Source organism: Terrapene carolina, unplaced genomic scaffold (assembly GCF_002925995.2).
Source record: "Terrapene carolina triunguis isolate 2854851 unplaced genomic scaffold, T_m_triunguis-2.0 Scaffold22, whole genome shotgun sequence".
In the NCBI taxonomy this organism is placed as follows: Eukaryota; Metazoa; Chordata; order Testudines; family Emydidae; genus Terrapene; species Terrapene triunguis.
The window spans coordinates 24,214,633-24,228,508 of NW_020664373.1; the positions used below are offsets into that span (position 1 = coordinate 24,214,633).

General features: G+C 45.4%; 1 long non-coding RNA gene across 1 annotated transcript; it reads left to right on the forward strand.

Moving 5' to 3' along the window:
- Positions 1–663: 663 nt before the first annotated feature.
- On the forward strand, positions 664–9,375 carry LOC113406121. The gene is made up of 3 exons (XR_003369665.2): positions 664–722; positions 1,379–1,459; positions 9,031–9,375. It is a non-coding gene; the product is annotated as an uncharacterized LOC113406121 (long non-coding RNA).
- The last annotated feature ends 4,501 nt before the right edge of the window (positions 9,376–13,876 follow it).

Consider the following 13,876-nt stretch of genomic DNA (forward strand, 5'->3'; position numbering starts at 1 on the left):
ACTCCGTAACTGGCACTTTCGGTAATTCTGAAAGACTCTTCTTGATGCTGTATGATTGAATATGACCATTTACATCATTGATATTACCACTGTTATATAATTGCAACAAATTGCAACAAATCTTATACAAAGTATGTCATGTAAGTGTCAATCCAGGTATCATCTTTGTATCTGAAGTTATGAATATTGGTCATGGAGTTGTATCTGATACATGTGTGTTAGTCCTGGGTAACACCTACCAGACAGGATTTACATTGGTACCAGACAGCTATGTAGTGATGGTCCATCAAGGACACTTCACTCTCCCAGTGGGCCTAAGAAGAAACTCATCCCGCCCAGATAGCTGTATGCGGGCATGGTCCTGCCATGCGGGCAGGGGACTGGACTCGATGACCTCTCGAGGTCCCTTCCAGTCCTAGAATCTATGAATCTATGGTCTTCCTGCTGATGCATCAGTTTCCGAGGGGCCAATAGCCACCTCCTGTGAGTCATCAAAGCATGTAATGGCATGTGATACGCTCATATGACCCTGGACTCCATCTTGGCCCAGTAATTTTCCATGCACCTGGGCTGTGAGTTTAGTTGGGACAGCAAAATTCCATGCACATGGCAGAGGATATATAAGGACCCTGACATATATCCATTTTTGTCTTCATTTTCTATAGACTGGATTTCTAACAAGGAAGTTCTAAACAAGGACTGATGACCTCCAACCTGTTTGGGTAATTCCAGGGAGAGAGTTTTGCAAGCTAGCAGTTTATTCCATCATTGCTATGATCCTGATCTATGAACACTGAAAAATCACTTGTATCTATATGATCTATTAATCATTTATAACTCTCTTCTTTTCTTTTAAACCTTTAGCTTTTAGTTAGTAAGGATTGGCATCAACATAATTATTGGATAAGATCTGAGTTATATATTGACCTGGCTAAGTGGCTGGTCCCTTGGGATTAGAAGGACCCTATATTTAATTAAATTGGTCTTCAGTAACCACTCATCATAAAGTTCAGTGTCTGTGTGGTGAGCCAAGGGCTGGAATGCCTAAGAAGACTGCATTTTTGGCTTCTTTGTTAACCAGTGTGGTGAGACATAAGTTCACTTTTGTTACTGGCTTGGTATAATCTAACGATAGAATAACCACCAGTTTGGGGTGAGTCTGCTCTATTTCTCAGCAGTCTGTCCTGAATTTTGTATTCTCAGCTGTGACCCACTGAGGCATGGTGACATCTTTCAAGATGTTTCAGTGAGGCATTTACAATCTCGCTTTAAAAACAACAAAGCCCAATTATTTTTATCTCTGCTAGGGAGCCCTGTAATTCTGTAAATGAGACACTTCCTCATGGGAGCAATAACCTTTTTTTCCTTCTGCTTCTAGGTGAATTTATCTGCATGACCTTGTCATGCATCTGATGCAAAGTCACCATTTTGCAGACGGGTATTAAAAGTGAATTGCAAGGTAATGTTCTCTAATTGCTGCATTTAATTAAAAAGGTTAATACTGACATTTACTTTTATTCTTGCACATAATAAAACAATGAATAGCTAATAAATAGGAAGTCACCACTATCTTAGGCTTTTGCGAACAGGGGCTGCTAACAGGGAGTTTCGCAAGGGAGTTCTCCAGGTGAAGGAGGAGCAATACAGCACCCTTTTGGGGTAAGTGACTGTCTGCAGTGTGTGTTTGTTTGTGTTTGGGGGTTACTTGCTGTGTGCTGAGCTTGTGTTTGTCAGTCTGTTTGTTTGTTTGGTTGTTTGAAGGACCGTGTGCTGTGGCTGACAGTTGGAAGCTGTGAGCTTCAAAGGAAGGTTTGAAACCTAGAAGCCTCTGGTAATTGGCTGAGCCTTAATCAGTGGGCGGGGCATTCATACAGGCCAGGGCTTTATAAAGCAGCGCACAAGCGACCAGGGAGCTTTTGCGAACAGGGGCTGCTAACAGGGAGTTTCGCAAGGGAGTTGGGAAGGGCAGTGGGAAGGGGCGAGGGTCCCTTGCCGGTTCTATCTGTTTTCCCTTTATTCCCCTTAAAACTTTAAACTTCTTGCTTAAACAACCCCTTCAGCGGACAGGGGGCTGCAGACGGGAGTTTGACAGAGGGAGGCTTACGATGGTTAGGAAGACCCACAACACCTGTGCCAGCACTGCGTCTGTCTCCTCCACCTGCGCCTGTAGCCAGACAGAGCGCCTGAGCATGGATGCTTCTACCCAGATCCTGGTGTGGTTTTGCAGAGACTGTAACTTGCAATTTCCACTTACTGATATCCAGGCTGGGGGGACCATCCAATGTGAAAGGTGCCTGCTGGTGGAATCTCTCAGGCAGCAAGTGGGAGAGCTACAGGAGGAGGTGGCTAAGTTGAGAAGCATCCGAATCCACGAGCAATTCCTGGACAGTGTCCATGTGGAGACAGCTGAGGTAGCTGTCCCAGGACACAGGACTGCTGATACACCACTGGTGGAGGAGGAGATGGCTCAGGGTGGACACTGGCAGCTGGTTACTTCTGGCAGCAGGCAGTGCTCCACCCCTGCTCCGAACCCTCCCGCTGTGGTAATAGGTAACCGTTATGCTCTTCTTGATACAGGAAAGAAGGCATCACCCCCTACAGTAAAGGAGGAGAAGCCTCGTACCCCTAAGGCTGGGAGGTCTGCTGCCACCACTGCGAATAGGAAACGTAGGGTAGTGGTGGTCGGAGACTCTCTGCTGAGGGGGACGGAGGCGCCCATCTGTCGCCCTGACATTTCATCTCGGGAGGTATGCTGCCTGCCGGGAGCTCGTATTCGAGACGTTACGGAGGCATTGTCGAGGATTATCCAGCCCTCTGACTACTACCCCATGCTACTCATCCATGTGGGCACAAATGATACTGCGCGGTGTGACACTGAGCGGATCAAGAGTGACTACAGGGCTCTGGGAGTACGGGTGAAGGAGTTTGGAGCGCAGGTGGTATTCTCTTCGATTCTTCCTGTCAAAGGTAGGGGCCCAGGCAGAGACAGATGCATCATGGAGGTGAATGCCTGGCTGCGAAGATGGTGTCGCCAGGAGGGCTTTGGCTTCCTAGACCACGGGATGCTATTTGAGGAAGGACTGCTAGGCAGAGATGGTGTTCACCTTTCGAGGAGGGGAAAGACCCTATTTGGACACAGACTGGCTAACCTAGTGAGGAGGGCTTTAAACTAGGTTCGACGGGGACAGGTGAGCAAAGCCCGCAGGTAAGTGGGGAACATGGAGACCTGGGAGATGGGTCGGAGACGAGAGGAAGTGTGGGCTATATTGGCAGAGAGAAAGGAGGGTCAGGACAAAACCGGGAGGAAAGATCAAACCAGTATCTTAGATGCCTATATACAAATGCGAGAAGTATGGGTAATAAGCAGGAAGAACTGGAAGTGCTATTAAATAAATACAACTATGACATTGTTGGCATCACTGAAACTTGGTGGGATAATACACATGATTGGAATGTTGGTGTGGATGGATACAGCTTGCTCAGGAAGGATAGACAGGGGAAAAAGGGAGGAGGTGTTGCCTTATATATTAAAAATGTACACACTTGGACTGAGGTAGAGATGGACATAGGAGATGGAAGTGTTGAGAGTCTCTGGGTTAGGCTAAAAGGGGTAAAAAACAAGGGTGATGTCATGCTAGGAGTCTACTACAGGCCACCTAACCAGGTGGAAGAGGTGGATGAGGCTTTTTTTTAAACAACTAACAAAATCATCCAAAGCCCAAGATTTGGTGGTGATGGGGGACTTCAACTATCCGGATATATGTTGGGAAAATAACACAGCGGGGCACAGACTATCCAACAAATTCTTGGACTGCATTGCAGACAACTTTTTATTTCAGAAGGTTGAAAAAGCTACTAGGGGTGAAGCTGTTCTAGACTTGATTTTAACAAATAGGGAGGAACTCGTTGAGAATTTGAAAGTAGAAGGCAGCTTGGGTGAAAGTGATCATGAAATCATAGAGTTTGCAATTCTAAGGAAGGGTAGAAGGGAGAACAGCAAAATAGAGATAATGGATTTCAGGAAGGCGGATTTTGGTAAGCTCAGAGAGCTGATAGGTAAGGTCCCATGGGAATCAAGACTGAGGGGAAAAACAACTGAGGAGAGTTGGCAGTTTTTCAAGGGGACACTATTAAGGGCCCAAAAGCAAGCTATTCCGTTGGTTAGGAAAGATAGAAAATGTGGCAAAAGACCACCTTGGCTTAACCACGAGATCTTGCATGATCTAAAAAATAAAAAGGAGTCATATAAAAAATGGAAACTAGGACAGATTACAAAGGATGAATATAAGCAAACAACACAGGAATGCAGGGGCAAGATTAGAAAGGCAAAGGCACAAAATGAGCTCAAACTAGCTAAGGGAATAAAGGGGAACAAGAAGACTTTTTATCAATACATTAGAAGCAAGAGGAAGACCAAAGACAGGGTAGGCCCACTGCTTAGTGAAGAGGGAGAAACAGTAACAGGAAACTTGGAAATGGCAGAGATGCTTAATGACTTCTTTGTTTCGGTCTTCACCGAGAAGTCTGAAGGAATGCCTAACATAGTGAATGCTAATGGGAAGGGGGTAGGTTTAGCAGATAAAATAAAAAAAGAACAAGTTAAAAATCACTTAGAAAAGTTAGATGCCTGCAAGTCACCAGGGCCTGATGAAATGCATCCTAGAATACTCAAGGAGCTAATAGAGGAGGTATCTGAGCCTCTAGCTATTATCTTTGGAAAATCATGGGAGACGGGAGAGATTCCAGAAGACTGGAAAAGGGCAAATATAGTGCCCATCTATAAAAAGGGAAATAAAAACAACCCAGGAAACTACAGACCAGTTAGTTTAACTTCTGTGCCAGGGAAGATAATGGAGCAAGTAATTAAGGAAATCATCTGCAAACACTGGAAGGTGGTAAGGTGATAGGGAACAGCCAGCATGGATTTGTAAAGAACAAATCATGTCAAACCAATCTGATAGCTTTCTTCGATAGGATAACGAGTCTTGTGGATAAGGGAGAAGCTGTGGATGTGGTATACCTAGACTTTAGTAAGGCATTTGATACGGTCTCGCATGATATTCTTATCGATAAACTAGGCAAATACAATTTAGATGGGGCTACTATAAGGTGGATGCATAACTGGCTGGATAACCGTACTCAGAGAGTTGTTATTAATGGTTCCCAATCCTGCTGGAAAGGCATAACGAGTGGGGTTCCGCAGGGGTCTGTTTTGGGACCGGCTCTGTTCAATATCTTCATTAACGACTTAGATATTGGTATAGAAAGTACGATTATTAAGTTTGCGGATGATACCAAACTGGGAGGGATTGCAACTGCTTTGGAGGACAGGGTCATAATTCAAAATGATCTGGACAAATTGGAGAAATGGTCTGAGTTAAACAGGATGAAGTTTAACAAAGACAAATGCAAAGTGCTCCACTTAGGAAGAAAAAATCAGTTTCACACATACAGAATGGGAAGAGACTGTCTAGGAAGGAGTACGGCAGAAAGGGATCTAGGGGTTATAGTGGACCACAAGCTAAATATGAGTCAACAGTGTGATGCTGTTGCAAAAAAAGCAAACGTGATTCTGGGATGTATTAACAGGTGTGTTGTGAGCAAGACACGAGAAGTCATTCTTCCGCTCTACTCTGCTCTGGTTAGGCCTCAGCTGGAGTATTGTGTCCAGTTCTGGGCACCGCATTTCAAGAAAGATGTGGAGAAATTGGAAAGGGTCCAGAGAAGAGCAACAAGAATGATTAAAGGTCTTGAGAACATGACCTATGAAGGAAGGCTGAAAGAATTGGGTTTGTTTAGTTTGGAAAAGAGAAGACTGAGAGGGGACATGATAGCAGTTTTCAGGTATCTAAAAGGGTGTCATAAGGAGGAGGGAGAAAACTTGTTCACCTTAGCCTCTGAGGATAGAACAAGAAGCAATGGGCTTAAACTGCAGCAAGGGAGGTCTAGGTTGGACATTAGGAAAAAGTTCCTAACTGTCAGGGTGGTTAAACACTGGAATAAATTGCCTAGGGAGGTTGTGGAATCTCCATCTCTAGAGATATTTAAGAGTAGGTTAGATAAATGTCTATCAGGGATGGTCTAGACAGTATTTGGTCCTGCCATGCGGGCAGGGGACTGGACTCGATGACCTCTCGAGGTCCCTTCCAGTCCTAGAATCTATGAATCTATGAATCTGTTGTTGTTTGAGAGACAGGATGGGCAACCAGCACAAAATACTGCAAGTTGGAGTACTGAAGTACTGAGACTTTTCAGTGTTGTAACTTTTGTGATTTATTTTGTTCACAACATAGAAAGACTTAGCCACTGTAACATCATTCTTCTCTTCCCCTAACTCTCTCTAATTTGAAAAAGACTTTTAGGTCTAAACTCAAGACTGGGAGTCAGGAACTCCTGAGTTCCAATCCTAGTTTTGACTGTGAGGTTCCTTAACAGATTGATATATGCCTGCCTACCTCACAGGATTATTTTGTGGATTAATTTTGCACAGTACTTTGAAAATATAAAAAACACATACCAAATTATCATTTTATTTTGACTTCAGTCACTTGCCCTGGAACTAGCTTTCAGGTTTGGCATGTGCTGCAGGACAGAGTAGGAGAAGTTTGATCATGAGGGAGAAATCCCTTGTTTAAAATAGATATTGTTATGCGCAAGCACAAATGGAAACCGAATAATGGAAAACACTTGAAGCTTATATAGTTTTTCAGCATAACGTGTTTGATTTTTCTATTGTATCACAGCACCTCTTTACTGTCCCATGCAATGCTTTCTCAAGACTCCATGCTTTGAAGCTATCTCCAGCAAATCAAAATGTTAGATTTTTTTTTTAAGATAAATTATTACTATGACAGCTAATGGTAACATTCCATCTTGCTGAATTTAAACTGATAGAAGTTTTCTGTAAGATATACATGTAGAATATACACTAGTGAGCCACATTGTGGAGAAGAAATCAGCGGTGTGGAAGCGGGATTTACCCCAAGGTTGGAAAAGTTCTCTCTTTGGCGTCTTTTCAGGATGTAGGAAAGTATAAAATTAAAATAGCTTCTAGTTCATCTGTGCTTATCTGTTCCCGACTACTGAGCAATTGCTATTGTTTTTCCACTGTGTATTTTATTTGTCTGAGAGATTCAACAGTCATTCAACTAATTTCAACAGTCAAAATTCTTCCTCTTGTCATGGAAAATGACTAAACCTGTTACTGATGCCACAAAAACACAGATAAATTGAAAAGAAATATTTTGACCCCCTGTTCCACGGTGTATTTCTTGATCATGCTACTTATTGCTTTATTACACTAGAGGGAACTATTCGCTGGCAAGTGAAGATGGGTAGTTCAGTATAGCTCTGTCAACTGTAAAAGGAACTGTGCTGAAAGAGATGATGCAGAAGTAGACCCTTGAACTTTTTTTTTTCATGCACTACAGACTTTCTTCATTCAAATGAAGAAAAAGAGAGCATCAATGCAGAGAATAAACAGAGCAGTTTGAATCTATGATTCAATTAAACCATTCTGGTGACATCAAGTAAATACTTGTTGGGGAAGGATGATGATTTTACATATGGGAGTGGTAGCAATCTATGAAGAGTCTATGTTGCTTGAGGTGATTCAGTATAATGCCAATGCTAATGCTGCTAAAGTATCAAGGAATAACATTTATATCACTTTTTATTTAAAATGTTTATTATAGTTAAACTATAAAGGTCTACCTTAAATTGCCAGAGACAAAAGCAGTAAAATTCTGGCATTAGTTTGTCCTGGCTTTCTTCGCCATGTTTGGGCAGATCCTGTACTTCTTACTCAGCCAGAAGTCTAATGAGAATCCTGCCTGCATAAGGAGTGCAGGATCTGTCCCATCGTGTATATGTATTGTCAAGAGATGCTTTAATAATATTAAAAGAAAACTAGTGGCTTGCTAATTACACCCTGGATAATTAAATGCTTATTAAATAAGAGAGTTCTTAGTTGAGTCATTATGGGTATTGCTAACTGCACAGCTGTAAATGGTCCCTTTAAAGAGTGTCCTGTACATGTAGGATCTTATCTATACTGGAATATTGCATCCTGTTAGAACACCTGTTGAATGATATGGTGGACCAGTTTATATGAAGTATATGTAGGCATAGGTATTGCATTAGGTATATTCATGAGGTATTGTATGCCCATAAAGGTAGTAAGGCTAATGCTCCCAGTTGAGGTATATATGCCCTGTAACAGCATTGCAAATAGGAATTCATATAGGAAAGAAGATTAGGTTAGGGATAGCATAACTGTACGGATCGTAAGGCAATTAGCCAAAGTACACCAAATACCATTTAAGCATTACAGCAGTCAAGTAGACAAAGGTGGCATAATGACTTTTCACAGGGTTACATATTTCATAGAAAAAGACTGGGAACTGTTAAGGTTTCAGACAATCAGTCCAGAACCCTATCTGTTTTTCTCTGCACTTTCTTCATGTCAGCAGGGAGATCTAGCAATTTCTCAGTCTTAGATTCTGCTTTATTTTTGGTATAGACATTCAGTGGAACAGTAACATGATCATTGCCCTTGACATAGTTTGCGACTCCCTTCCGCTTCTGCAGCACTTCTGAGGGAACCATCTTGGGGAATAACATCACAGCAGCGTAACTCATTGGTCTTCCCTTTGCTTTTTTGAATAAGTGCCTTCTCTGCCTCCTAATCCCTTGTCTCAGTATAACATCATCAAGAGTCGGGACTGCTTACAGGGGATGCAGAGGGGATCACTATCCAGTTCACTTCCACACCATATTATTTCCTCCAAGGCACAGCATAAACTTCAAACCCCAAACCGGGAACAGAAATCCCAACATCCTAATCTAGCCTTTATGTATTGCACATCACTTATCACCTCTGAGGCCTCCCAAGACTGGGATGAATCTCAAGGGATGGAATTCAGAAATAGAGGCTAAAACAAAACAAAAAAATGCTGTAATTGCTTCTATGGAAAAAGCACTAATATGGACAATAACTACTTGTTGTTTTCTGTACTTTCCTTTATCAAGAGCTGAGCAGTTGACCGATATGAAAGGGAAGAAACAGGTTTAAGGATGAGATGTCTGAAGCCTTCCTTACAGACTTTCCAAAAAACCCTCGAAAACTACTGACAACTGGAAAGTGTTTTTGATGTCTGAAAGAGAAAGACAGGCAGCTATCCTGCGACAGCATTGAACTGGCCCGAGGCAGTGTTGCCATGACGAAAGACGCTGCGGAGAAAGATAGGGACTCCTGGAGGCAATGATCAGGCAGAACGTTCTGTTGGATTGCATAGTGAAATTAGGCCAGCAGACAATCCAGCATCTTCAACCAGAACCGGTCATGTTCTGCAGCCTCTCGATTATCTAGGGTACTGGGAACACCAGCCTTGCTCCCAGAAGCCATTCACTTCCCCAGCCTCAGCACAGGGTAGTAAGAACGCCACATGGGAGCCCAGCACATCTGCACTACCCAATGCACGTGACAACTGTGACCCCAATACACTACCCTAGAAGGCAGAGGATCTAGAAGAAGCAAAGGCAAGATGTTCACCTGCGTGTGAACAGAAGCCCCCTCCCCTGACTTATTGTGTGTTGCCCTCTTCAGCCCACTGTGTCTGAAAGTCATTTTTTCACTTTAAAGCTGTGTTTGATGTTGTTTCAATCACTAAGATCAACGCTTGTAACATTTTCTAAGTTTTATTTTTGGTTTTTATTTATTGCAATAATTTGTCCAATAAAAAACATTAAGTCCCAAAGCACCTGCAATGGATGGTACACACAACCCACAAATTTTCAATTGAACAGCAGTGTCATAAGTTTTTATAAAAGCACAGATGGTATAAAATAGAGTAACCAAATGTGTCACTTCCAGCGTCCATAAAATCAACTTTAATGCTCAAAATTCTCCCCCCTTCCTCCCCAAAAACCCACAGCTGGATGTATAGCTGCACTCCTTCAGGCACCAGACTCAAAGTAAGAACAAAAGCAGTCCCTGACAATGCCTTGTATGCCTTGGGGCTGCTCGTACTGCTGAGCAAATCTCGGCACCACAGGCTCCCATAAATTAAGACTTTCTCCCTTACTCACAGATATTGTGCAAAATACAACATGCAGCTATAATCCTAGGTAAATATCATTGTGCAGCTTCTAACTTAATGAAAAGATAATGCCATCTTGATTTCAAATGGCCGAATGCACACTCCGCTGCCATTCTGCGACTGCTGAGACGATAGTTAAGCAGTTTATTCCTTCTGTCGAAGTGCACCATAAATTACTTCACGGTTCAGTGTAGCAGAGGATAAACTGGGTCTCCCACAGTACCCAAAGAAATCTGCATGCTGTTAATGTCCATAGTGATCCTGGAGGCAAACGCTCCGCTCATTAAGATAAACAGGCACGAGTTCCAAAAGATCCCAGTATTGTTGACTTTTCCAGACTACCCTGCATGTATGTTTGTGAAGCTGCCACGGTCGTCAGCCAGGCCTTGGATCATCATAGGGAACACCTTTCAATTCAGCTCTGACGCCTCATGTTGAAGGCAAATGATAGGTATGTGGGTCCCATCAGTTGCCCCAATACAATTTTGAGAACCCCATGTATGCAAAGCCATCAATAGAGTCCTAAGCATTAGCATTGCCAAGCTTTATAACCCCGTGCACCCATACCTTCTGATAGCAGTACACACTTGCATGACAGTATCCCCACAGTTGATCTTCCAACACTGAATTGGTTGTCTACAGACCAGTAACACTTGGGGGTGGACCATTGCTAGATGGTGACCTGTTTGTCAACGATGGTAAACAGCATGTTAGTTAGGGTGACCAGACGTCCCGATTTTATCGGGACTGTCCCGATATTTGCTTGTTTGTCCCGCGGGACACTGGACAAACAAGCAATTTTGCCCTCCGCTCCAGCGCACAGGCGGAGCCTGGAGGGGCTCTCGCCCCCGGCCCCATCCCCTCCTCCCCCCATTGGATCCCTCCCCAAATCCCCGCCCTGGCCCAGCCCCGCCCCCTCACTGCCCCATTGGATCCTCCTCAAATCCCCACCCTGGCCCCACCTCTTCCCCAAGCACGCCGCATTCCTCCTCCCTTCCAGGCTTGGCTGATCAGCTGTATGGCGGCGCAAGGCTGGAGGGAGGGGGTGGCCCTCAGCACTCACCCTGCGAACTGCTCCAGTATAGCTTCTCCAGGAAGGTGAGCACGCCCCGGCAGAGATCCCGCAGCGGCTCCCTCCGCCCGAGCCCCCGGTAGAAGGCGAGGCAGGCCTGGGCCTCCTGCGCCGCGCCCATGGCTCACGGAGTGGCCTGGCCCGGACAGGGAGGGCGGCCAGGAAGCGAGCCAGGCTGCCCTGGGGATCTAGTGCAGCACGTGGGCTTGGCAGCTCCGAGGCCACCATAGAGTGGGTGGAGATGGGGCTGTGCCGCCTGGCGGGGGGGGCAGGTGCTCCAGCGGCTTTTTTTTTTTTTTCCCCGCTGCCGGCTTTTTTTTTCCCCTCTGCCGCGCCCCCCCCGCCCACGTCCCGATATTTCATGTTTGTCATCTGGTCACCCTAATGTTAGTATGCTGCCACTGCAGCTTTGAGGTGAGCTCAGCACAGATCTCAAAAAGAGCTGTCTTTGCCATCCAGAAATCCTGTCACCACTGCATGTCCTCCCAGGTCTGCAGAACCGTCCTTTCCAACCAATTAATACTGGTTTCCAAGCCCAGAAATGGCGTTGTGCTGTGTGAAGCTACTCCAAGAACAGCTCGTGTAGTAGCGGTTGCTCAGGGTATGTACACTATGAAATTAGGTCGATTTTATAGAAGTCGATCTTTAGAAAGCGATTTTGTACAGTTGATCGTGTATGTCCCCACTAAGCGCATTAGGTAGGCAGAGTGTGTCCTCAATACCGTGGCTAGCATCGACTCATGGAGTGGTGCACTGTGGGTAGCTATCCCACAGTCCCCACTGCCCATTGGAATTCTGGGTTAAGCTCCCAATGCCTGATGGGGCAAAAACATTGTCACCGGTGGTTTTGGGTACATGTCGTCAGTCTCCCCTCTCTCTTTCCTTGAAAGCAATGGCAAACAATCATTTTGCGCCTTTTTTCCTTGGTTATCCATGCAGATGCCATAGCACGGCAAGCATGGAGCCTGCTCAGCTCACCGCTGCTGTTGTGAGCATTGTAAACACCTCGCACATTAACCTGCAGTATGTGCAGAACCTGGCTAGGAGACCCCAACATGAGGACGATTGTGAGGAGGACATGGACACAGATGTTCCTGAAAGCATGGGATGTGGCAATTGGGATATCATGGCGGCAGTGGGGCAGGTTGATACAGTGGAATGCTGATTCTGGGCCCGGCAAACAAGCACAGACTGGTGGGACCGCATCGTGTTGCAGGTATGGGATGATTCCCAGTGGCTGCGAAAGGCCACTTTCATGGAACTGTGCGAGTTGCTTTCCCCTGCCCTGAAGCGCAGGAATACCAAGCTGAGACCTGCCCTGACAGTTGAGAAGCGAGTGGCAATAGCCCTGTGGAAGCTTGCAACGCCTGACTGCTATCGGTCAGTCGGGAATCAATTTGGAATGAGCAAATCTACCGTGGGGGCGGCTGTGATCCAAGTAGCCAAGACAATCAGTGACCTTCTGCTAGCAAGGGTAGTGACTCTAGGAAATGTGCAGGTCATAGTGGATGGTTTTGCTGCAATGAGATTCCCTAACTGTGGTGGGGCGATAGACGGAACGCATATCCCTATCTTGGCACTGGAGCACCTTGCCAACCAATACATAAACCGCAAGAGGTACTTCTCAATGGTGCTGCAAGCACTGATGGATCACAAGGGACGTTTCACTGACATCAGCGTGGAATGGCCGGGAAAGGTGCATGACGCTCACATCTTTAGGAACTCTGGGCTGTTCGAACAGCTGCAAGAAGGGACTTACTTCCCAGACCAGAAAATTACCGTTGGGGATGTTGAAATGCCAATAGTTATTCTTGGGGACCCAGCCTACCCCTTGCTCTCTTGACTCATGAAGACATACACAGGCAGCCTGGACAGTAGTAAGGAGCAGTTCAACTGTAGGCTGAGCAAGTGCAGAATGGTGGTAGAATGTGTCTTTGGACATTTAAAAGCTCGCTGGCGCTTTTTGCTGACTAGCTTAGACCTCAGCGCAACCAATATTCCCATTGTTATTGCTGCTTGCTGTGTGCTCTGTAATATCTGTGAGAGTAAGGGGGAGACGTTTATGGTGGGGTGGGAGGTTGTGGCAAATCGCCTGGCGGCCAGTTTTGAACAGCCAGACACCAGGGCGATTAGAAGAGCACAGCTAGGTGCGCTGTGCATCAGAGAGGCTTTGAAAACCAGTTTCATGACTGGCCAGGCTATGGTGTGACAGTTGTGTGTGTTTCTCCTTGATACAAACCCACCCCCTTTGTTGAATTTACTTCCCTGTAAGCCAATCCCCCTCGCCCCTTCGACCACAGCTGGCAAAGGAAATAAAGTCCCTGTTGTTTTGAATCCATGCATTCTTTATTTATTAAGAAAAAAGTGAGATCACAGACAGGGTAGCCTGGGTGGGCTGGGGGAGGAGGGAAGGACAAGGTAACATTGCTTATTGTAGCCACACTACAAATCAAAGCTGTTTGAATGACAGCCTTCCGTTGCTTGGGCCATCCTCTGGAGTGAAATGGCTGGGTGCCCGGAGCCTGCCCCCCGCGTTCTTGGGCGTCTGGGTGAGGAGGATATGGAACTTGGGGAGGAGGGCAGGTGGTTATACAATGGCTGCAGCGGCGGTCTGTGCTCTTGTTGCCTTCCCTGCAGCTCCACCAGACACCTGATCATGTCCATTTGCTCCCCCATTAGCTTCAGCATCTCCTCCTACGTGTTC